Below are 27,368 nucleotides of genomic sequence, written 5' to 3'. Positions count from 1 at the left end.
CTCAGTCCGCCTCACAAGAAAAACAACTGACAACTGTTTACAAACAAGACACCACTGAGAGACTCCTAGAATGTGTGAATGAGGCTGAAACATTCCCCTGTACCACAGAGACCAAGATGGACTGCATTAGAAAGGTAAGAGGAACAGCTACATCCTAACCACGTGGTTCTTCCCCCAGGTCAGTGCAGAACCATGCAGAAGGAATTCCTTTTTCCTCAGTGAGGAAAGAGAGCCTAGGGGAACAACTAGCACCCCTAGCATTGTAGGTTGCTTTGTGGGAGCTTCTATTCTGGACTCACCTCACAGGCAATTGTAAATATACTCAGTATTGAAGTATCTAATGTATAAAACAAAAACTAACAGAGATAAAAGGAGAGGTAAGCACCAATACAATAGTAGTTAGGAATTTAAATACCCTACTCTCATCAGTGAATACATGATCCAGACAGAGAATGAATATAAAGAAATGGTGGGTTTAAACAACACTATAGCCCAATTGGGCCTAACAGACATATACAGAACATTCTATCCAACAACAGTAGAACACATATTCTTCTCAAATACACATGGAACATTTTTTAGGATATAGACCATATGTTCAGCCACAAAGAAAATTTTAGCAAATTCAAGAAGTCTGAAATTATACTAAGTATCTTCTCTGACCACAACAGCATAACACTAGAAATGAAGAGCAAGAGGAAAACTGGAGAATTCACGAATACATGGAAATTAAACAACAGTCTCTTGAATAATCAGTGGATCAAAGAAGAAGTTAAAAGGGAAATAAAAGTTTCTTGAAACACATAAAAATGGAAGCACAACTTACCAGAACTTATGTGATGCAGCAACAGTGGTTGTAAGAGGAAATTTCATAGCAATAAACACATTAAAAATCAAGAAAGAAAAAAAGGAAAGAAAGAGAATCAAGAAGATCTCAAATAAACAACCTAATTCTATATCTGGAGAAATAAGAAAAAGAAAAATCGAGCCCAAAGTTAGCAGAAGGAAGGAAAAAATAAAGATTAGAGAAGAAGTAAATGAAATAGAGAACAGAAAAGCTACAGAAAAGATTAAACTAAAAACAGGTTATTTACAAAGATAAACAAAATTGGAAAACCCTTGGAAAACATAGAAATAAAGCTCCTTGGCATGGGTTCTTGTAATGATTTTTTTTTTGGAAATCACACCTGAAGTGCAAGCAACCAAATGAAATATAAGTGAGCTACATCAAATTAAAAAGCTTTCTTCACAGCAGAGAAAACCATCCACAAAGTGAACAGACAACCTATGGAATGGGAAAAAATATTTTCACACCATATGTTGGATAAGGGGTTAATATCCAAAATATATAAAGAACTCCTATAACTCAATAGCAGAAACAAACAATCCAGTTAAGAATGGGCAAAGGACCTGAATAGACATTTTTCCAAAGAGGTTAACGAATGCTAATTGGTACATGAGAAGATACTCAACATCACTAGTCATTAGGGAAGTAAAAATTAAAACCAACAGATAGATCATTTCACAACTGTAAGAATGGCCATCATCAAAAGATAAGAGATGCTGGCATGGATGTGGAGAAAAGGGAACCCTTGTGTACTGTTGGTGGGATTGTCAACTGGTGCAGCAACTATGGAAAACAGTATGGAGATTCCTCAAAAAATTAAAAATAGAACCACCATATAATACAGCAATTTGACTTCTGGGAACATATCCAATGGAAACAAAAACACTATCTGAAAAGATAGCTACACTTTCATGTTCATAGCACCATTATTTATAATACCAAGACATGGAAACAACTGAGTGCCCATCAGTGGATTAGTGGATAAAGAAGCTGTGCTATGTATGTACAATGAAATATTAATCAGCCATAAAAATATGGAAATTCTCTTTGTAACAACATGATGGAATTTGATGGTATTAAGCTAAGTGAAATAAGTCAGAGAGAGAAAGACAACTCCTGTATAATCTCACTTACATGTGGAATCTAAAAAGCCCCCCAAAAACCCCAAAACAAACAAACAAACAAACAAACAAACAAACAAACAAAAAACCCACACCAATATTATAGCAGAAGTCAGGTTTGTGGTTACCAGAGACAGGGGATTGAGGGGTGGGGGAATTGGATGCAGGTGGTCAAAAGATACCAACTTGTTGGGGCCCCTGGGTGGCTCAGTTGGTTGGGCAGCTGACTTCAGCTCAGGTCATGATCTTACAGCTTGTGAGTTCGAGCCCCACGTCGGGCTCTGTGCTGACAGCTCAGAGCCCAGAGCCTGCTTCAGATTCTGTGTCTCCCTCTGTCTCTACCCCTCCCATGCTCATGCTCTGTCTCTCTCTCTCTCTCTAAAATAAATAAACATTTTAAAAAAGATACCAACTTGCAATTACAAGGTAAATAAGTACTGGTATGTAATGTACTACATGATGACTGTAGTCAACACTGCTGGAGGTTACATAAGAAAGTTGTTAAGACTGTAAATTCTGAGTTCTTATCATAAGAATAAATTTTTTTTTTGTATTTTATAAAATTTTATTTTAATTCCAGTATAGTTAACATACACTATTAGTTTCAGGTGTGCAACATAGTGATTCAGCTACACCATACATCAGCTAGTGCTCATCACAAGTGTACTCCTTAATACCCATCACCTATACATCCACCCCCTTATCTACCCACCTCTGGTAACCATCAGTTTATTCTCTATAGTTAAGAGTCTGTTTCTTGGTTTGTATCCTTGTCTTTTTTCTTTTGCTCATTTGTTTTGATTCTTAAATTCCCCATATGAGTGAAATCATATGGTATTTGCTGTTCTCTGAATTATTTTGCTTATCATTATACTCTAGCTCCATCCACATCATTGTAAATGGAAAGATTTCATTTTTTAAATGGCTGAATAATATTCCATTGTGTGTATATATATATATCACACATCCCATACACACACACACACACACACACACACACACGCACACACACGGGATGGGATGTATATATATTCATCTGTTGATGGACACCTGGGCTGCTTCCTTTTTTTCTTTTTAAAAAAATTTATCTCTATGATGATGGTTGTTAAATAAACCTTTTGTAGTAATCATTTTATAATATATTGTAATCAAAGTATCATGCTGTATATGTTAAACTTACACAGTGATGTATGACAATTTTTTCTCAGTAAAACTGGAAAAATAATTCAACTAAATGCTGTCTAAAAAGATACACTTTATATGCAAAGACACAATCTGTTGAAAACAAAAGAATAGAAAAAGATATACTATAAAAAAGTAACCCCACAATCTGGAGTGGATCTACTATTAGACAAAACAGACTTTATGAAAAAGCTAGACACACAGAAGGATATTTTATAATAATAAAAGGTTAATTTCACCAAGATGATATAATAATTATAAACAGATATAAAGCCAGTAATATAGTCCCAAATACATGAAGCAAAAATTGATAGACTTAAAGGATAATTAACCAATTCAACATTAATAGTTGGAAACATCAATGCTCTATGTTATATAATGGCTAAAACACCTGAATAGAGGATGACTGAGGAAACAAAAGACTTACCCAAACTAAATGAACTAGACCTAACATACGTCTATAGAGTCCTTCAGTCAGTAACTACACAATATGTATTCTTAAGTGTATTGAGAACATTTTCCAAAATAGACCATATATTAGGCCATAAAACTAATCTCAATACATTTGAAAGAGTTGAAATCATACAAAGTATGATGTTCCTTGGCAACAAGGGAATGATAAAGAAAAAGGAAATTAGACAATACTTTAAATGAAAAAGAAAAAAAAAAGTATACATTATTAATATCAAAATGAAAATCTTAACAAAATACCAACAAACTAAATCCAAAAACATATAAAGAGGATTATATGACAGGATCAAGTGGGATTTATCTCACAGCTATACCAGGTTTGCCTAACATTAAAAAATCAATCAGTGTAATACATAACATTAATAGAACAAAGGGGCAAAACCCATTTGATTTAATAATAGATGCAGAAAAAACATTTCACAAAATCCAAAAATCCTTTCACGATTCAAAACACTTTGAACAAGCCTGAATAGAAGGGAATTTCCTCAACCTGATCAAGATAATCCACCAAAACCCCATAGCTAACATCACACTTAAGTGTAAAAAAGTGAAGTGTCCCCCCAAGATCAGGAAAACAAGGAAGTCCACTCACATCATTTTTTTTTCAGCATTGCATTGGAGGTCCTAACCAAGGCAATTAGGCAAGTAAAAGAAAAAGAAAGAGATACCACATGATTCATGGGGCAAAAGTATAGTCTTTTAAACAAACAGTGCTAGAACAATTGGATGTCCACATGAAAAGAATGAGGTTGGATTTCTACCTCATGCCATTAACAAAAATCTACTCAAAATGGATCCAAGACATAAAGAGCTAAAATGAAAAAACTCTCAAAAGGAAACAAGTATAAATTAATATTTGTGACTCCTAATATTTGGCAAATATAACACCAAAAGCACAAGCAACAAAAGAGAAAAAAAAATAGATAAATTGGACTCCACTAAAATTTACTTATTTATTCTTCAAAGGATATGATCAAGAGAGTATAAAGACATCCCACGGGGAGAAAATATTTGCAAATTATATATCTTTTGAGGGACTATATGGAGAATAAAGAACTCCTCCACCTCAAAAATTAAAAGACAAAAGCCTAATTAAAAATTGGGGAAAATACTTGGATAGATATTTCTCCAAAGTAGTCAATAATCACATGAAAGACACTCAACATCATTAATTAGTATATTTCATACTAAAATTTCAAAGGGATACCACTTCACATGCACTAAGAGGGTTATGATAAAGAAGACAATAATAGCAAGTGTTAGGATGTGGAGAAATTGGAACCATCCTAATTGCTGCTGGAAAGTGGCACAGCCACTTTAGAAATCAGTTTGGCAGTCCCATTGAGCTATCATTTGACCCAGGTATTCCACTCCTTGGTATATCCCCAAGAGAAATGAAACTATGCCCACATGAAACTTGTACATGAAAGTTCATAGCAACATTATTCCTAATAGTCTAAACCTGGAAATGACCCCAGTGCCTGATAATTAATGGATAATGAAAATGTGCTGTACCATTAAAAAGCTATAAAAATAATGAAGTACTGATACAATCTATAAAAATAATGAAGTACTGATACAATCAAACCTCATGGTAAGTGAAAGTAACTAAACAAAAAAGGCCACATATTTCATTCCATCTATATGAAGTGTCCAGAATGGACAAATCCAAGGACACAGTAAATTCAGTAGTGAATACCTGGGCTTTAGGATAAGGAAAGATGGAGAGTGATTGCTAATTGGTATGAAATTTCTTTTTGAGGTGGTTATAAGGTTCTGGATTTAGTGGTGATGATCATACAACATCGTGAATGTACTAAATGAATTGTACATTTTAAAGATGTGAATTTTATGGTTTGTGAATTATGTGAATTATTAAAAAGTATGATAAAAACCCATATTCAAGTTAACCCCACTTCCCCCAGAAAAGAATAAATGTGATTGTGTTTAATAATATGAGGAAGAGCATTCTCACATTTTCACAAAGGAGCATGTTTGGGCACTGAGCCATCATAAAGATGTACCACTCAGATCTACTTCAAGCTAAGGGCATACTACAATTGATGCCAGACACAGGGCAATACAATGGATTCCAAAACAAGGTATTTCCCTCACACTCTTGGTGATTCAATTCTAAATGATTTAGTAACTATCATCATAGCCATTGGTTTTATAATAGATATAATCACCCCAAGAAAATCTAGAGCTGTACTATCCAATACAGTAGTTACGAGCCACATGTGTCCATTCACATTAAAATTTTAAAATTAAATACAATTACAATTCAGTTCCCTGGTTGCACCAGCACATTTCAGATTCTCAGTAGCACTGCTGGCTACTATATTGGACAACATAGAACAGTCCCATCATTGCAGAAATCTCCACTGGACATTACCGGTTTTGAGAGAGAGAGAAGTAGAGTACAGAAGGGAGGGAAGGAGAACAGTAAAGGGGTATAAAAAAACCTTCTAAATTTTTAAATTTTGTGAATTCCAAAACTTCCTAAAAGTTATCCAACAATCTTGGGGTGCCTGGGTGGCTCGGTTGAGTGTTGACTCTTGATTTGGACTCAGGTCATGATCCCAGGATCGTGGGTTCAAGCCCTGTGTCCACACTCAGCACAGTCTGCTTGAGATATTCCCTCTCTCTCTCTCTCTCCCCCTCCCCTCCCGCCCCTCCCTCCCTGCCTCCTTCTGCCCTTCTCCCTGGCTCATGCACACAAACACTCTCATAAAATAAATAAAATAAAATAAGTAAAATAAAATAAAATAAAATAAAATAAAATAAAATAAAATAAAATAAAAATAGCCAGTCTTAACTGAGTGCCTATCTACTATGAGCCATTCTAGACAATAAGGATTGATTAATTGCTTCCTTGATTTATTAAATATTTACGAGTATCAACTATTGCAGAAAACTGTGTTAGGGACATGGTATAAAATAACCAAAATGGCATATCATCTCTTCTCAAGCAGCTTACATTCCAATGGACGAGACAGCCCTTAAGAACGACACAAGCAAATATAAAATTATAAATGTGATAATCACTCTGATGGAGAGGTGTCTGGACCAGTGAGAGCATATGGGGTGTGCTTGACCTCTGTGGAGCATCTTTTTTTAAGGAATGGGGCACCTGAGATGGGTTTTGAATGAATAGATTAAAGAAAAAGAGAAGATTTTCATATTACTCAGCGATCAAAAAGAATGAAATCTTGCCATCTGCAGGAAGAGATTCTTAAATACAGAGAACAAACTGAGGGTTGCTAGAGGGGTTTTGTGTGGGGAATGAGCTAAATGGGTGATGGGCATTAAGGAGGGCACTTGGGATGATCACTGGGTGTTGTATGTAAGTGATGCATCACTAAATTCTTCTCCTGAAACTATTATTACACTATATGTTAACTAACTTGGATTTTAAAAATATATATAGAATCTCAGTCTCTACTCCAGACAGACTGTATTAAAATCTCTATTTAACAAGATCCTCGGGTGATTAGTAGGCATAAAGTTTGAGATACATAGTTTATACCACGAATCCACAAACCATGGATTGCAGTCCAGATCGTCCCACTACCTGTGTTTATACAGAGTTTTATTGCACCACTGTTTTGCCTGTTCACTTACTAAGCTCCTGTGGCTGCCTTCTTGCTGCAGTGATGGAATGGAGACATTGCCATAGAGATTGTCTGGCAAAGCTGAAAATGTTTACTATCTGGCCCTTTACGCAGAAGTTTTCTGACCCCTAGTTTATATTGTGCTATACCTCAAAGACAGCAGTAAGGATTTAGCACTTATTCTAAGAGCAGAGAAAACCTGTGAAGACTTCACTTTTGGAAGGATTGCTTTGGCTGCAGAGATAAAAGGCACACAGACAGAACTTGCTCCAGGGGAGGTTAGGGTCCATTGACAACCCACTTTTGTCTCCCAGATTGGTTGTTGACTCCTGTCTTGAGGAAGATGACTATATTATCACCTCATTCTTTGTTGTTGTTAACTCCTTAGGTGCCTGGCAGTGTGCTATTTAGCTAGTTTTTGATGTTAATGATTCAGTAAATAGCTTGACCTGATGATAGTTAATGCTTACCACCCTAAGGAACTTATTTTGTGGACACTTGAAAAATCAAAATAACAGGATGCCTGATGTACTTTGAATAGTTTCCTTGACAGCTTAGCTCTATTTTTGATGTGGAATCTAGGCTAGTACATTAGAAGGCAAGCCCTTAGCTACCTTGTGAGTTCGAAGAGAGCAGGGAAGATGGGAATCTGATTCCAGTTTCCAGTATGGATAGGACTGCAGGAAGAAGCCTCTCTGAGCTTCAGATTCTCCTCCCATGATATGAAAAAGCAGGGATTGTTTATATTTAAGGTTCCCCAAAGCTTGAACATAGTTTTGTCGTTAGAGTTGCACAAGGTGACAAAAAGGAGACACTAGCCAAGTCTCTGGCTTATCTGACTCAACTGCCTGTGTATTTTGTGTACATGGCATTGTTCACACATCATACACAAAGTACAGTTGAGGAGAATGTAGGGAAAAAAGACAACTCTACAGTGACAAAAGAGGTTTTTGAATTGTGCATTATTTTAGACTTTAAATACTTCTCCCTTTCATGTATACAGATAATTGAACATTACCAGCTTATTCACAATAAAACCAAACTTTTCTACCAATTAACCATAATTGTGTAGAGGTTGGCCTTACTGGCTGATTGGCTTCTTTTCATGTCCTGAGCTGGCAGTATTTGAATAAGTTGAATATTCAGTGAAGAGATGTTAGATGTTTATAAACTCACCATGACAAATGGACATGCCATCACATCCACAATACAACCAAAAGAAAGTGTTTTGAGAAAGTGTTGGGTAATGGTTTCTGGAAGAGGTTATAACTTGGTCTATAAAAGGAAGGAAAAGCTTTAAGGATAATAAATTACTTTGAGCACAGATAGGTTTTTAGCAGTGTTGGCATCTCCTGGGCAATATGCCTGCTTCAGAAGTGTTGTTTCAATGCATAAAAAGGCAGTTTGCAAGTTAAGCAGACTGTCTAATGGATAGTACTAAAGTAAGGAGGCATATTGTGAAGTCAACTTTATAATATTTTGTGGGTGTCATTTCTTGGCATTACCTCCCATCAATTGACATGGATGGCATTCAATTAAAACATTATTTCATCAAGTCATATTATATTAGGTGCTGTGGAAAATGTAGTAGCAGTGCCAGCTTCATGGGCGTGTGCCTTATGCATCCATGCACCACCTCACACTTAAAGCACCGGTGTTTGGTTTAAATTCTCTCATGTTTCCACATGGAAATTTTTAGTACATTTTAGACCAGGGATCCTGTACTTTTGTTTTCACAAGGCACTGCAAATTATGCAGCTTGTTCTGTATAGAAGATGGTGGAATCTGTTTCTTGCCTCAAGTTGCTTCCAACATTGTGTCTTAGAATCATGTTGAGACAGTAATGTAAGAAGTTGATCAATTTTTCTGAGCTTTGGTTTCTTCCCTTTGTGTATAAAAATACTGCCAGGGATGTGGTCTAAGGGAAGAAACAGAGGAATTAAACTATTAAGGTGATATTCCCAAAGTAAGCAGTCACGTCAGAAGATTCAGACTTACTCTCCTGAGTTTCAGTCCACCGAGAAGGGACTTCATGAGCAAGCCTTCCTGCTGAGTTCAAAATAGGATTCAGCCACAGACTAGTGGCATCACATCTCTAGTTGCTAGGAAACTCAAGAACATCTGGATGCATTGAAAAGGTGCCCCGGGGGAAGGAGATCTGGACAAGGCTGTGACAGAAAGATTCATCAAAAATGGGAACCAACGTGATCAGACAAAGCAAAGGTCAGGTCCTCAAAGCGGTATTAAAAACTCCCGGGACCATATCCATTTTGTAATTCAGAATTATTCTTCTTTTGAAAGGTAACATGATGCATATTTCATTGTGTAAAATCTCCCCAGCATGTCTGGGCAGAGCTTTATAATCAAGTGTGTTAATTTTTCTGCAGTGAAATGTAGAACTGTTCATGCCAAGTAAGAAAATTTAAAGACTATGAATAGTTTTATGTCAGATTACCTCAGGCTTTGCTGCCGAATGTAATCACGTCAGGTTTTACAACAAACTCTTGGTTTTCAGAGAGTTTGGATTTCAGAATTGTGGGTAAAGAATCATAGACCTTTATCAAACAAGATTTAGGGAAATAGGTCATTAGAATTTAGGAGAGAAGGGATGGGTCAGGTATCTCTCAAGCCAGGCTAGGTCTAGTGTCTTTCTCCAATGGCTTGTCCAAAAGCCTCAGATTTCCTTCCCATGATAGACGGAACACAAACCTTATGCTGAAGTAAATGAAGACCTGTAATAAAAAGCTATTGGCATCACTTCTCAGCTTTTCTCCTCTTTTTCTGTTGCTTCTACTTGGCAGCTTCTGGAATGCATGGTCTCTCTGGTCATATTTTTGTGGTGGAAAATGGCATTTTCAGAACTGGCCGTCCCTAGGATTCATCTGTCATTTTCCCTCTGTGTTTCTTCTATGGCATTTGGCACAGGTGGCTCACTCGTCACCACTGAGATAGGTTTAAAACTCCTTGGCCAAATAGCCAGCCTCTTCATTAGCGTGCTTCTGGTCCCCATACCAAATAAAGCCAATGAAATGGGCTGACATTTATCTGGTGTTTTCCCCAGGAAAATAGAAATAAGTCCCATCCAGGTTTAATATTGGTTTCTTCATTTATTTTCTGCTTTGCTTGGACCATAAAATCAACCCAGTAGAAGCTGTCAGAGATTAAGCAAAACTAATCCCATCCTTTTTCGTTCTGTGAGGCAAATGGTTCTAAAAAGTATAATCCCTGGACCAGTAGCAACAGCATCATCTGGGAAGCTGTTAAAAATGTAAATTCTCAGGCTGCATCCCAGACTTACTGAATCAGAAACTCTGGGGATGGGGCCTCACGATCGATAATTCTGATGTTAGCAAAAGTTTGAGAATGTTATACTAGATAAATGACTTTCTCTTTCATGTATTCAGAACTCCAATTTTTTTTAAGAAGTGTTAGCAGGTAAAAATTCTCACTACCCAAGGCTCATAGAGCTCAAATTGCCATGGGATTCACTTCTTATCAATGAGATATAACTGGATGGTTGCAACGTTTACCCAGGGTTGGATAAATAAAACAAATCATAAGTGTGTGTGTGTGTGTAACACAGAAATAGAGATCCTATGTGTAAATGCAGATCATATATATATATATATATATATATATATATGTACACACACACATATATATAAATTCTAGACACATAAATATTATCTCTGTATAAATATATCTATATATCAAATATATAGAGATATATATATTTAAATTAGATATATATGTATATCTCTATAAATATACATATACATACATATGTATCTTGAATGATGACGTAAGATACAATATAGCAGGAGACAGAAATCATGGGTAAACATCAGGGAGGTTGGAGATACCTAGGCATAGATTCTCAGTCTCAGAGGAGGTACTTCCTTACCAGATAATAAACTATCAAGATACATGTGAGATAGCTTGCTAAGGCACAAGTTTACTGAGTTTTTTTATACCCTACTGGTCAAATAACACAAACTAGGCTATAAAACCAGGTAAATCAGCTGTAGCCTATCAATCTACATGTTTGCAGTAAACAGTATAGAGAAGCTGGTATAGCATGCCTTCTGGGGAGTTTCGGACTTTAAACATAATATTATAAACCACTAGCCAGTGCATTTTATCCCTTTCTTGCCCAAAGGTCAGTACCATGCTTCCTGGCATGGTCCCAGGCATCCCTGAGATAAGAATAGAATTATTACAGATTCCGTACAAATTAACTCTCTCCTTACACAGTGGACTTTCTAGAAATAATAATATTTTTCCTGACATAAGGAGATGAATTTAACTGGCATACCTCATGTTCCCTTCTCCTTTTTTTCTTCCTGAAATGCAAACACAATATCTGGAGTAGAGCAGTCATTCTGAGACCATGAAGATAGAGTCTACACTAAGGAAGGCTAAAGAGTAAGATTTAGTGAGTCTGGATCCCCATGACATTTCTGAGACTCTTTCTAGACTTACTAATCAGGAAAGGTGGACCCTTAGTCATTTTAGCCACTGTATCTTGAGGTTTTGTTACTACAGATAAAAGCCAGCCTCAAGGAAATTGAGGTATAAGAAGCAACATGTAACATTGATCTTTCTTGCTATATAAACATGGCCACTCTCGTTCTCCCAGCAACCCTATGATGCCAAGAATGTATATATCCATTTAGCAGATATGGAAATAGGGGTTCCAAGAGATGAATTACCCAAAGTCTCATGGTAAACGTCAAGCCAGAGTTAACTCTTAAGACATACTTCTATATGGCTAAAGTAGTGACAAATATAAGTTTTGAGGGACCTGAAAGTTATAAAATTTCAAGATCCTCTTGGAAGCTTTCTGGTAAAATGAAGGAACTTACATCCTTTCAACCTCTATTGTTAAGAATAATCATTTTATAACATGTATAATTCTTAGTTTAAAATTTGATATACCAGTGACCAAGATTTAAGATACTTTTTGGAAATCTCAAAGCTATTTTATTTTTGCATGGCCACTCCTGGCTTTAATGCAAGCAAACAGATGGTTACTGTATCACCCTCTCTTTATACATTGGATAAATTCTCTTTGTTTTGTGGATACTAGTAGGTGTTAGACTTTAACTGGTGATGAGGGGGTGTGTTGCTGAGCTGACATATTTTTAGAGTATAATAGTGATTGGGAATTCCTCAAGTCACCCTGCCTAGAAATAAACCTTAGCTCAATGATTTCCCAGGACTATGAACATATATCTGTCTTATCTAGAAAATTAAGATGAACATAGTACTTATCTTAGAAATATTACATGAAAAGTTATGAAAGTAGCCCATGTCAAGAACTTGCTTACCAGGAACTTGGTACATAGTATTCAATAGAGATTAATGGTGTTTATCATCACCTCTGCTGCTATTGTTTACTATCTATGTGATTCTAGGAAAGTAACTCCTTAGACCTCAGTTTTCTCATCTGTATAATAATTGCATAGGTTAAATTGTTTTCATGGTATCTGGCTTAGAAATAGAAATTTTAGGGGCACCTGGGTGGCTCAGTCGGTTGAGCATCCGACTTCAGCTCAGGTCATGATCTCCCGGTTCGTGAGTTTGAGCCCCACATCAGGCTCTGTGCTGACAGCTCAGAGCCTGGAGCCTGCTTCCAATTCTGTGTCTCCCTCTCTCTGTCCCTCTCCCCCTCACACTCTGTCTCTTTCTCTCAAAAATAAACGTTAAAAAAGAGAAGAAATGGAAATTTTATATTCTGCACATGCCTGCATATATTGTAATCCTGAGGTTACAGACTGTGTCTGTTTTGTTAATATCTATTTACTTAGTCTGTAGTATAACGCCTGGCACACAGCAGCCATTCAGTAAATATTTGTTGAATGAATGAATGCAAATATTTAGCTTCTTAAGAATTAGACTCTATGGCTTATCCATGCAAAAAACTGCACAACTGAACTTGTAAGCAAACATTTCTCTGATGAATGTGACTCTGGTAAAGGGGAACACTTAATCCTGTTATGATGGAGACTTGAAAGGTGGTGTGGTTTCACTTCTGTGCTCTTCACTTGCAGCATGATCTAAACCCTACCAGTTTTCATCAGGAATCCAAGTTCAAAGTCTTAGGGATTGTGGGGAAAAACAGTATCAATAGCTATTATGCTTCCTTTTTACCTTTGTATTTGATAACAAATAGCCCCGTGAGTTTGGGACAATGTCAAACTGTTGTACATTTACTCCTGGTCGCTATTGGCTTTAATTCCAACTTCAACTTTTTCTTACAATTTGATTTTAGATATGGGCTTTTGCTGATCTACTCTTTTATCCTACAAATGGTCATGATTAATCCAGCTGATCTAGTTGGCTAGGCTGGCAGTCTCTTCCTCATTCCATGTTGTAGATGATGTGGTTTTTACTAAAGACGGTGACTTTTAAGGGAAAAGAGACCAATTTATAGGTGAGAGTGGTAAGTGGTAAAATTACCCTTAAAACCTTAAAGCCGGTCCTCAGGTCCGCTTGCCATATCTGAAATATTCCATCAGCCTGTTTACAGAGCAGTTCTGAGACAGAAGGCAAAGACAAGAAAATGATTTGTCCCCACTTGACATCCATGATCACTAGACCACAATGACTATGAAGGAGTGTCTAAATTGCCAGTCATGTAATGTGTGGAAGGCTTTTTATCTTTGAGAAGCAGATAGCCAAAACTCATCAATAAAATTCCACAGTCAATTTTATTTTCCCTCTGAGGAAAATAATTGACATCATCATCATAAGCCCCAGAGAGGCCTTGTTGTATCAAGGACAAACAGCCAGATATCCGGAGCAGGTCGCAAAAGTAATACCACCCACCTACAGAGATCAAGCAGGATGCCTAGTTCCCCATTTCATCTCTGGAAAGAAGACCATGAAAGTAATGAGGTGGAAACAGATCCATATGACATTCTCCTCCCACACTCGCCACCACCTGCCCTTGTCTGGATCTCCACCAGAAACAAATTTCCATTTGTCTTTATACTTATTTAATTAACATTTTAAACATGAATTTGATCATGCATCCTCCTGTTTAAAACCTTCAGTAATTTCCCACTCCCTTAACATCCTTAACATAAAATATAAACTTCTTCCCATGGGCTTCATGCATGGGTAACCCAGAGTCTAATTCTTAAGAAGCTACGTATTTGCAAGTATTCACTCATTCAACAAAAATTTGTTCAATGGCTGCTGTGTGCCAGGCATTATGTTATGGACTGGGTGAATAAATATGAACAACACCATGTGGATGTCTAAAGAGCCAAAAATTAATCTTTTTTTTCCTGCCATATTGAGAGCTAGACATTGAGGAGTCAGCGCTTTGGGTATGGGCTTATAGTGTGATTATTTACTGTGAACCCCAGATTACTATAAAAGTTTCTACTGAAGACAGTGCTACAGCAACACAGCCCACCTCTTCTCACCTAGGAGGCTGCCCCTGTTCAAGGTACAGTTTGAAGGTGTAGAGCAGAATGTGTCATCCTAAGAGAAAGGGTGGGTAGATCCAGTTAAGTTCCTGTTCTTTATCTCAAATTTCTCAATGGGGAGGAGTGAGTGGGATGGGGTGTGTGAGAGATGTCCACATGGAAGGACATCAGCAATGGGAGATCTATCTTCCTCAACAATATAGGGTCATGGAAACACAAAACGGATGTGTTCAATATTTGAGCGAAACCAGCAGGGTCCAAAATTGCCTTGTTTGTTTCAACTTAAACACATTTTAAGTCAGGGAATCTTTACCTCACTGAATTTCCTTTTTATTGGAGTAAATGTCCCTCCTTGGATGGACAATTGCCCATCACTTGGAGACAGTCCATTTTCTTTCAGCTGATGTATTTTGTTTTTTTCCCTTCTAATAATAGAAAATAATACTTTGGTTATTAGGTTGAACTATATGAAATTGATTTTATTCAACCATTTTTGACACACTCAAAAATGGAAATTTCATATAATTTAATCTAATAAACTTACTCATAACATGTTTCAGAATGTAAGAAAAAGAATGAGAATGAATGTTTACATACTGATCAATTAATCAATGCTACTATATTATAGATATAAATAATATTAAGTACGCTATGGAAAATCCATGGAATGGAGTCAAACCGGAAAGGTCAGGTTTGGGCCTTTTGAATACTCTGCTTGATTAGGGACTTTTTTTGTTGTAAATGACAGGGGTCCATGTGGGGGAAGAAAGAGAGTGTATCACTAGGAGATGGGGCTTTCAAGGAGCCTGGGTTCTTTGGGGACAGGAGTCATGGTATAGTTACCTGTGGTTGCCCATCAGTATTTGTCTCCAGGCTTCCACTGGCTTTGTTTACAAGCACAGGGAGGAAAGAAAGAGAAGAAGAATTTAAGACAGTTGGTCATCCCTGTAGTCCTCTGGAGGTCCCCAAGACCCTTTCATGGAGTCTGAAAGTTCAAACTATTTTCATAATAATGCCAAGATGCGATATGTTTTTTCCACTGATACTGCCAATTCAAAAATAATGCTGCTTTAGTACAAACCAAGGCAGTAGGATTAAATCATATGAGGAGTCTTCGTATTCTTCAAACCATGTATTTACAGTATTAAAAAAAATGCCATATTTCATGCTTTCTCATTGAAGATACCATATGTTTTCACTCTTAGGTAGATCCTGAGAAACTTGACAGAAGACCATGGGGGAAGGGAAGGGGAAAAAAGTTAGAGAGTAGGGAGGCAAACCATAAGGACTCTTAAAGACTGAGAATAAACTGAGGGTTGATGGGGAATGAGAGGGAGGGGAAAGTGGGTGATGGGCATTGAGGAGGGCACCTGTTGGGATGAGCACTGGGTGTTGTATGGAAACCAATTTGACAATAAATTTCATATTAAAAAAATGCTAGTTTCACTTAGGACTGTCCTTGATGAGGCAGCAACATTATTAATTTAATTAATTATTCTGTGTGAAGAAATAATAAGCACACATGAAATATTTCTGTTGCAAGCCAAGTATGATATAATGGTTATCTTGAGGAAACGTGGTCAGCAGTTGTTTGAGCTGTGAGTAGAACTATCTGCTTTTTTCCTTGAACAGCATTTTTACTTGAAAGACCAACTAACTGACATGGTATTGGTATTTGGCATTTGGCAGACATTTTCTCTAAAATGAATGAACTGAGCTTGCCATTTCAAGAAAAACAGCTGCCATCACTAGTTGCCAATGGCAAATTTGAGGGTCCATGCCACTATTTCGAATTTCAGAAAAATGTATAGTTGCCAACCTGAGCTTCACAGCTTTTCAGTGGTGAAAGCCTTTTTTTTTTCATTTTTCATAGAAATATGTTATGAATGTCATTAGTTTATTGTTATTTAAGATAGATTAATAAATATTCTCTATATTTTTCAATTTTAATTTTAAGCATGGTAAATATTGAAAGATACAACTCTCATAAACACATGCTGTGGAGTCTTCAATAGATTTTAAGTACATAAAGTATTGAGAACAAAAGAGGTTGAGAATGATTTGTGAGAGGTAGTTTTTAAATATTTTTTTCCTTTAAATAAACACTAAGACTCATGCTGTTTGCTAACCAACTTTCTCTCATTATTTTTGAATTTCTTTTGCAGTGATCTGTTGCTGTGTGTGTGTGTGTGTGTGTGTGTGTGTGTGTGTGTGTATGTTTCTTTTCATTATGATCATTTAGGCCCAGAGAATTTCTTTTCTTGGTTAGATTAATGGCAGCGCTTCTCAAGAGAAAAAGTGTCTATTGTCCTGGGACATTTTCAATATTCCCTGTCTTATAGTGCCTAAAATAGCTTCCTTCTTTTTGCTGGTTTAATTGTATGTTTTCAGTGATTCAGCCCATAAGATTACAAAATGGAAAATAGTATTATAAACTTATATTCATTGAGGAAGTCAGAAAGAATAAATGAAAAAAAAAAGCATTGTCAATGAAAATAGACCCTGCGTACTTAGATTTCTGTTTTTGGAATGTCTTAGATGTGTCCATTTCCCCCAAAATATCTATTCTGTGTTCTGCCGGTTACTGATGTTGCTGTGATTACTGTTGACAAGTGTGGCTGTACACAGATTAATGACAGGATGATTTCTTTTATGGAAGACATACCTAAGCCCACACCCATGAGGGAATTCACTTGCATGGGCTCACACACTGACATGCTCAGCAAGTCTCTATGGATGACTATTAAATTCTCCTCTCTCAATGATATTATTAACAATGCCAAATCAGCCAGATAATAGAATATGCGATACAGAGAGGGCTCTGGGGACTGTTACCTTCATAGAAATTGAGGCTCAGATTACATAGAAACTTGAAAAATACTCCATTCGGAAGAGATTATCACTGTAGTTTTCTCATGTGTGGCGTTCTGCTGTCAGTTTTCAGCCACCAATTCCCTCCATTATCTGGGTAATTCCCCTTAAGTAAAATGCTAGCATTGTATTAGAGGAGTTGTTTTTGGCCACTAAAATCTTAACCTGAACCCCCCATGTATCGAACAGAGAGGAGAGCTTCTTGGCCTATAGAAAAGATGAGGAAACTTAAAATCTCCTCTTTGGCTCCCACCAAGCTTCTCTGTCTGCTCAGCTTGTGAAATTCTGCAGTGAACCCTGGGACTCTGAGGTGCAGTTTGAGACCGTTTGGACAAAGGACTCTATAGATCCATTATGCGTGTGGAGGCCTTGTCAGAATCTGAATAATTTACTTTAATTAGAGATCCAGTTGGCATCCATTTCTGAATTGAGCACTCCCCTGGGTGCAGTTGGCAAGGGTGGTGGAGAAAGTGGATTCATGAGCTGACTAAGAGGCACTGTGTTCTTACTGAGTACCACCTATGAGTTCATCCACATCCTGGGCAATGTGGGGTGAACAAATAGAGACAAACCAACATCTGTCTTTACAGAGCAGAGAGTCAATTTGGAGAGGCACAACATTAACTTAAACTCCAATGAAAGGCTAGATATAATAAAGTTTCAGAATTCAAGGATAGATGGTATATAGTCTTATTAGGCAGATCAGGAAGGACAGATGGGGCAGAATGTATTATTCATTTATTCATTAAGGTTTTCAGTATACATTTATTCCACACCAGTCAATCTGCTTAGTGATAAGGATATAAAGATAAACCTCCATGGTTCTGATTCCTTCCTCCTTGGTGCTTGCTATCTAGGCGTTGGGTGGAGAGGTGCATCAATCAAGTAATTGAAAAAGCAAATGTGACATTTCAACTATGTTGGGGTGGACTTTTTCTGACAGGTGGGAAGGGTGTTCAGAGAAAGCTTCCCTGAGGAAGTGCTCATTAAGATGAATGAAATCAGAAGGATGAGTTGAAATTGAACAAGGGAGTGAGGGAAGGGTGTGGTACAAAATACTTGACTGTGGCTGTCTGTCACCTGAGAAAGCCATAAATCAACAACCCTGACCTTGATTTCTGGTCTTGTTTTCTACTATCTAAGGATTCATCCACTCCTCTGTGGTTTTTCCTTTGAGAATGACCTCATAGAAAACCAGCTGTCTATGCCTTATTGAGACTCTTTCTCTTGATTTTCTTTCTGTTGCCAATGATCATATTTCATGTCTCCATAGTGCTTTATATTTACAAAGCACTTGTGCATACATATTTTCCCATCACCAGAACCATATGCAGTGGATATTACCATTCCCATGTCACAGATGCAGAAGTGAGGCTTCAAATAGTTCATGACTTTCCCAATGTCTCACAGCCAGGAAGTGATACAATATTACTAGAACTTAAACCTTCCATCTCCACGTCCTTGGCCTTAATAATACATGGAAGTATCATTGTTACTCCAGTTTCTCCCATAGGTAGACTGAGAACCCTGATCCCTGCCTCTCCTTTTCCACATATAAGTCATTCACTGGGGCCTTTGATTCTTTCATAACTGCCTTACCTTTTTTTTTTTTTTTTTTTTTTTTTTAGAATTGTGGTAAGTACACTTGAAATGAGTCCTATCCTCTTAATAAGCTTTAAAGTGTATACTACACTATTGTTAAAAATGGCACCATGGTTGTATAAATATTTATAAAACTTATTTATCTTATATTACTGAAACTTTATAACTGTCAAACAGCATTTATAAAACTTATTTATCTTATATAACTGGAACTTTATAACTGTCAAACAGCAAGTTCTCATTCCTTTCTTCTCCCAGCCCCTGACAACCACCATTCTACTTTCTGTTTCTATGAGTTTGACTGTTTTCTATTCCACATGTGACATCATGAAGTATTTTTCTTTCTGTGACTGACATATTCACTTAGCATAATATCCTCCAGGTTCATTCATGTTGTCACATATGGAAGGATTTCTCTCCTTTTGTTGTTGAAATGTTTATTTATTTTGAGAGAGAGAGAGAACAAGGTGGGGGGGAGTAGAGGGAGGGAGGGAGGGAGGGAGAGAGAGAGAGAGAGAGACAGAATCCCAAGCAAGTTTCGCACTGTCAGTGCAGAGCCTGACGTGGGGCTCAATCCCACAAACCCATGAGATCATGACCTGAGCCAAAACCAAGAGTCAGATGCTTAACTGACTGAGTCACCCAGGCACCCCTGGATTTCTTTCTTGTTAAAGGCTGAATAGTATTCCATCATATGTATATACCACATTTTCTTTTTTTTTTTAAATTCATCCATTGATCAACATTTATGTTGTTCAGGTATCTTGGATATTATGAATAATGCTGCATACCATATATTTGATAAGAGGCTAATATCCAAAATGTGTAAGGAACTCCTATAATTCAATAGCAAAAATATCCAAATAATCAGATTGAATAGACATTTCTGCAAAAAGAGGCATACAAATGGCCAACAGATATAGGAAAAGATGTTCAGTGTCACTAATCATCTGGGAAGTGAAAATCAAAAGCAAACTTCATATCTGTTAGGGTAGCTATTATTTAAAAATAAAGATAAATGTTGGTGAGGATGTGGGGAAATTGGAACACATTCATTGTTGGTGGGAATGATGCAGCTGCTATAGAAAATAGTATAGGGATTTTGCAAAAAATTAAAACTAGAATTACCATATAATCCAGCCATTCTACTTCTGGGAATTCACCCAGAAGAATTGAAATCAATATCCAAAGAGATAACCTGCATTCCCATAACTACTTTTTAAAGCAGGCTGGCTTTGGTAGGGAACAGCCAAGAAAGGGCCTTGTTTTATGCCCAGTTCTGCCTTCAAATGTCTGTTGAATTCCTTTCTCTTTTCCCACCTGCTGCGTTAAGCAGACTCCATTAGTTTTCTTGTCACTTTGAGATAATTACCAATATCATTTTCAGAGACGGAGAACTCAAGAGTCCAGTCTGTCATCAAATTCAGAGCTGATCTGCTCATTCAAGTTTAGGTTTTCTTTGCATTCCACTGACCAGCAATGGCGAAGGAAATGCAGGCTGTTCTTTGCTCTCCTTTCTCCACTTTACCCCTAACTCAGTCTTCTGCTTCTGGCTCCTCTGGAGTTGGGGATAAGGGAAAGGAAATGTGGTAGGGAAGAGGATTAAAGCTACAAATAATTTTGTTTGCATAATTCCAATAGTAATATTAATATATATGTATATATATATATACATGTGTGTATATATCTATATATATGTATGTATATGTGTGTATATACACACATATACTGAATCATCTGGGTGACCTTCCTGTAATTGAATTCAAACACATTCTGTCCAGTTAGAATGACCATTTCATTAGTTTGCCCAGAATATTCCAAGTTTTAGTGCTGAAAGTCCCACAGTTTGCCCAGAATATTCTGAGTTTTAGTGCTGAAAGTCCCACATGTTGGGAAAAACCCTCACTCTTGGAAAAATTGGGGTGGTTGGTTACCCTAAAGAGCACCTAGCACATCCTTAAGAGTGCATGTAGGGACCCCTGGGGTTCTACAGATCCCAGTTTAAATTACTCTCTCATAGTAAATAGACTGCTGATGTGAAAATCAAGAGAAGTAGCTCCTCTATTTACTAGTAGAAGACGTTGGGTAAATGACTTAAATGAAGTCAGTAATTTGCAAAGGAATGAATAGATGAATGTGCATATAGAGCTGTGCATTGTGTCTATATTCATGTTCTCCCTAAGGGTAGTAAGGCCAGACACCCATAGGCATTGGTTATTTTGTTAAATAAGAATGGTTCCTTTCAATTTCATGATTATTCCAGTAGATGTTTATGTTAAAATATTTAAAGTTTAAAAGAAATTATTAATCTATTCAATTATTCATTGAAATAATGAATATAGGGCATATTAGCATTAGACAATATTCACTTAAGAACAAAAATATTTTATTTAGCCTTCCCATGTTTTATTCAGGAATTTTGATCATTTTTTTATTAAGCTTAGAATTGATACAAAAGATACCATGGGTATTAGGAATAAAGAAACAAAATCAGGGGTGCCTGGGTGACTCAGTTAAGCGTCTGACTTTTGCTCAGGTCATGATCTCACAGTTCATGTGTTCAAGCCCCACGTTGGGCTCTGTGCTAACAGTGCATAGTTTACTTGGGATTCTCTCTCTCTTTCTCTCTCTCTCTCTCTCTGCCCCTCCCCCATTGTCTCTCTTTCACTTAAAAAAAGAAAAAAATAAGAAAGAAAATCAGATAAATAGGAAGAAGAGAAGCTATATTGATGTAGTCAACATGCTGAGAAGATGTGGACCATAAATTCAAGACTTTGCTAGTTTATTTTAATGTTCCCAGCATGTGTGGTGAATTATCTCTAGGGATATATGATAAGAGAATTGACACAAATAAGATGCAGTCAGTTTATTGGGAAGAACATGGGCTTAAGGGTCAAAAGACTTGGATTTTCATCTTGGCTTTGTTAATTACCACCTATGTGACCTCAGGCAATTTATCCTTGTGCCTCTGTTTTCTCAGCTATCTTCCTATTTTATAGTGACTTTGCAAAGATTAATATAAATATAAAAAGAATATAAACATATGAATATAAAAAGAATATACAATGACCAGAGACAGTGCATTGACCCCTGGTGACCAAGAATAGGCCCATGGAGGCAAGGGAATCAAAGTGTGTGGCCTGGAAGAAACAATGGCTATGTTAGAGAGCTACAACAACTGTGACAACCAGAAGGGAGGTATCAGGCAAGCAAATCCTGACATCCTTCTATTCCTGCCTTCTGCCATCTTAACAGTGCCTCCCACAAGCCAAACCCAATGGGAAGCAAAAAATAAGGGAGTTACTTGGTGTAGCCATGGATACTAGTCTTCTGAGCATGGAGAAAGATGGAGAAGAGCCAAGAGTAAATCTGGAGGAGCAAAGACCGGGCGTAAGCACTGTAACAGAATCTGTGAGGGGCACCTGGGTGGCTCAGTCAGTTGAGAGTCCCACTTTTGGTTTTTGGCTCAGGTCATGATCCCAGGGCCGTGGCATCAAGCCCCACATTGAACTCTGTGCTGAGTATGGAGCCTGCTTAAAATTCTTTCTCTCTCTCCCTCTGCCCTCTCCCTTGTTTGCACTCTCTCTAAAACAAAACAAAACAAAACAAAACAAACCAACAAACAAAAGTCTGCCTGTAATAAAACTGCATAGAGGTAGGTAAGAAAACTACCTCTAACTCTGGAAAACTGTATGGCACTTTCTTATAAAGTTAAGAATACATTTATCATATGACCTAGCAGTCTGCTCCTGGATGCTTATCCTAGAGTAATGAAAACTTCTGTTCATACAAACATCTATATGTGAATGTTTATGACAGCTCTATTCATAATCAGTCCAAACTGGAAACTTTCCAAATGTCCTTCAACAGGGAAATGTAAAAACAAACCAGGGCACATCCATACAATGAAATGTTACTCAGCAATAAGAAGGAATGGCCTATTTATGCATACAGCATTCTGGATGCATCTCAAAGGCATTATCGTGAGTGAGAGAAGCCAGGCTCAAAAGGTTACATATTATATGACATTCTTGAAAACACAAAATTATAGCAGTGAGGAACTAATCAGTGGATATCAATTGTTAGGAGTGAAGAAGGGTGTAACTACAAAGGGAAAGCAGAAGGGAATTTTGAAGTGGCAGAATGGTTCTGTGCATCAGTTATGATAGTAACACAAACTTATTCATGTGTTAAATGCCATGGAACTATACATAAAAAGGTTTAATTTTATTATATGTAAATTTAAATAAAAAGAACATTTTAAATATATGAGACATATTGTGGACAAAAACATCAAGGATAGATTTATTCTTGTAAACATGTTGAAAACCTGTTTGTCCAAAAGTTGAACTTGAAGACATTCCAGTCCAAACTGATAGAGGTGTAAATGTAGAAATGTCTTAAAATAGGACATTAAGAAGAGAAGTTCTGTGTGGCAGGATGAGAGGTAATAGGCATCAAGATCTAGCCAGTAGGCCTGAGGGTCAGAAAGCAATTGATCCAGATGGAACTAGACAGAGTAGCATACAGGAGACTGAGAAAAGAAGAACAAAAATGTTCAGGTATGGAGTCAAAGACAAATCCTGGGTCCAGACCATGGTTTGGCTACATCACAAGGGTTTGAGGCAAGAGACCATCTGGCTTTTGGCAGCTGATTGCCTAGTGGAGAGGTGGGACAAGGATGAAAGAAGAAACAAAATAGCATGTAGAGTTTAAAGGAAGAGGCAGTGCAGTGACACAGCTGGGCTGGACTGTGGTTTTGCCACTTCCCTCGCTTATGACCTGGGACAGTTCTAACTTCTTGTGTACAGAAACAGATAAGAACATCTGGCCCATTTCACTGCTGTGAAAATTAAGTGAAGTCATCTGCAGGAGCCTCAGTAAGTGGCCTGCCCAGATGATAGAAGTACATTAAACAGAAGGTTTCACGTCATTTCCAGACAAGGGAGCTCATGAACTATGTATTTGCAGAGTCTTTTGTCTTGCTAAGCCTCAGCTTCTAAATCTTTAAAATGGCTATGATAATGTCTATCACCTGAAATTTAAGGGAGAAGGGCCCATTGAGATAAGAACTATGAAAATGCTTTGTGAACTGAGAATTGCTGTTTCAATATACTATTAAGGTCAGTGCAGCCCAGGAGGAAATCTTTTCTTCTTAGCTGCTGTCCTCGAAATACAGAGAGTAATCATCCAGTTCTGGGTTAGCTCCTGAGCTACACGGGGCTATCTATACAGAGGAGGATCAAGAGGGTTCAGCTAGAAGGTGACAAACAACTTTGATCAGGAGGAAGTGGTGATATAGTATCAACATGACCACAAGGACTCACTTTTGTGCATTGGGTGCAGTTCCTGCAAAGTACCTGGAGGTGATTAACAGCATGGGCTCTGGAGTCAGAACTTGGTGGGGAGACTTGGGCCAGTGGTAAGATATGGCTGTTGTCAGAAATACAAAATACGTAACTGTTACCCTCTTTGCCTGCCCACACCTATAATAGGTTATCCACCCATACTCTTAGTCATGTGACTCTTCAGTGCTTCCCAGCAGTGTAGACAGATTCTATGCCCTTTTTCCATTGAGTTGGTTTTATTCAGTGATTCATTTTGGACAGTGACAGGTTCAGGGATATGACATGAACATAGCCTCATGCACTGCTGACATGTCATGAGGAGGTCTTGCCCCAGATAGCTACTGCAACTTCAGCATGGGTCATAAATGACCCACATGGAACAGATCTGAACCCAACTTACTACCTGAACCAGAGTCAACTCAGCCCTCCAGCTGATTCTTTGAGTAAGAAATAAATGATGGTTGTTGGAAGCCTTTGAGATTTTGGGGTCATTTCTTATACAGGATTGTTGTAGCAATAAGTGACTTAACACAACAAGTTCCTTAACTTTAATTATCCTCAGTTTTGTTTTTACAAAATTAAGTTAATAATGCCTAATTGTAATCATTCACTCAGACAGTTATCAGGAATAAATGGGGTGCTACATGTAAAATACTTAGCACAGTACTCAATGCCAAGCAAGAAAATAGTAAACAAAAGTTAATACTTTGAAGATGGAGAGTAGGTTAGGAAGAAATTCTTTAAAAATGTACACCTTGCTGAGTCTCAGTTTCCTTATCTGTGAAATTGTATATAAAAATACTTCGCCTCTCTTTAAAGGATAGTGTTAGGATACACTGGTGATGGATGTGAAAGTAGCTTGCTGTCTGTGAAGAGCTCCCCAGGACTTAGGAGTTATTATTCTTCCTAATACAGAGAATCTTTTTACCATAATATTATTTACCATCACCCCTAGAGTTACAGCTATGTAGGAGAGTGGGATGAAAGGCATCAGTGAATGAGGGCATGGACTAATAAACTGTCCCCTCATTACAGTTAGTGTCCATGAGAATATCTCTCTTCACTTAACATACTGCTCTCTACATCCACAGCATTGGTACCTTTGCTGGGTTCTCTCAGACATCTGACAACATAGCACATGTATATTCCAATTTGACTGCAGAAGGAAACTGCACATCTTGGAAAAAGCTGCAGGATTTTGCAAAGATGAAGGGATGATGAAGAATTTCTCTAATCACATGCAAAATAATTGACAAATGAGGATCTGACAGAGTTAGACCAGTTAATAATTGAAGAAGAGAAAAATCGACAAGGAGGATGACACGATAGGCTTCAAAGGAGAATAATTTGATGATTTGAATATCAAAGGATACAGGGAAGCCTTTGGGAAAATTGATGAACTCTCAGTGTTTTTTTTTGCAAGAATGATTCCCTTTACATTGGAGGGTATCATGGGCATGCAGTTACGTAATTCCTTTGGAAAATGATCTCAAATGTTCTTTGTTAATTTTAATAATTGTCAAATAATTGCAGTATAATTTATATTTTTATTAAATGTAAAATTAACTCCCTTTAATACATTTTAGTTTTATTTTCTCAAGATAAAGTCTTAAACTTTGTTGCCCTCTTTTTCCAGGAAATATTAGTTCCTATTTTTAGTGGTCTATTCTGCCATTATTTTTTATTTGTGCAATTATGATTTCATCTACCTATTATTTCCTTCTCCCTTTTAGGCTCAGGGAACCTTTGGAACTACTCCTTATCTGCAGATTTTGGGAACTGAAGCTTCCAGTGGGCCAATGAAAGCAAGAAAATAACAGCACAAGGTCCAGAATCCAGAAGACCGCCCTGGACACTTAGGGGTGAGTTATTTTATGTGACCAGCCAAATGAACTTTTAAAATTCTGGGAAGGTAAGGCAGAGCTGCAAAAACCTATCACAGACTCACTCTTTTTCATAACTTCTGTGTGACTTCATCCAGGAGACATCACTGTGAGCCTTTCCTCCTTTCTAAAGGGGGAATGGTAATATTTACTCTGAAGGAGATTTATGAGGACTGAATGAGATTATAGACAATAAAGTATGTTGGACAATGTTTTCACAGTAGACACTCAAAGAACTTCATTGTGATTTTGTGAATACAAAAGAACTCACTGTGATTTTGTGATTTTGTGATACAGCCATGGTGGCTTATATCCCACTAGGATGATTCCCTTACTTCTTCATCTCTGACATCCTATGTCTTGAGCATTTGTATGTACACTCTAGAATTTTCCTCTAGATTTTCTTTGTGTCCTGTGCTTGGCCCCACAAAATGTACATTTTGGAGGACAGCATCTTATATCTGTATTTCACTCTTCTATTGGGCAGTGTGGAGGAAGAGCTGCTTTAAAATCCCATTGAGCTCACTAAAGGGATAGTAGGAAGGAGGAACCAGGGTCTGGGGGTGCCTGCTGGCACTAGACATAGAAAGAAACTTTGCCTTCTCTACGATTTGTGTTAGCATCCTCTACGTTGGCTTCTTTTCAGCCTTTTACACAAATACTATACCAAATAACACCAGCGTGTCCAGAATAATTTTCAGAACTAGAATCAACTCAGTTATGTTAATTTTGTCATACGTGAACTAACATGACAATAACTCTGTGAGCTAATTATTTTGTAGATAAGGAAAAAAAAAGGTTGATAATTCAGTTTGAGGAACTTATGTGAGGTCACACCTATGGCCAGAGTTGGAGGTGAGATTTAAATCCTGCAGGTGACTTCCAAATCCCTTCCTTACATGTAACCACAAAGCTCTACTGCTCAGGGCCAATGAGGGTACCACAGGAAGCACCTTGAGATTTTTATCCCTAGTAGACTATATATGATCA

The 27,368-nt window shown here is 37.4% G+C and overlaps 1 long non-coding RNA gene across 1 annotated transcript in view; it reads left to right on the top strand.

Annotated features, from left to right (window-relative positions):
• LOC144614108 (uncharacterized) overlaps positions 1–26,425 on the top strand; it is a 37,741-nt gene extending 11,316 nt beyond the window's left edge. The window contains exon 3 of the long non-coding RNA XR_013551635.2: positions 26,229–26,425. This is a non-coding gene — a long non-coding RNA (uncharacterized LOC144614108). The remainder of the gene's footprint in view (positions 1–26,228) is intronic.
• Positions 26,426–27,368: the final 943 nt, after the last annotated feature.

Source organism: Panthera onca, chromosome A2 (genome assembly GCF_046562875.1).
Source record: "Panthera onca isolate mPanOnc1 chromosome A2, mPanOnc1 haplotype 2, whole genome shotgun sequence".
NCBI lineage: Eukaryota > Metazoa > Chordata > Mammalia > Carnivora > Felidae > Panthera > Panthera onca.
Note: the sequence above shows the minus strand (reverse complement) of the source record. Positions and strands in the feature narration are given on the sequence as shown.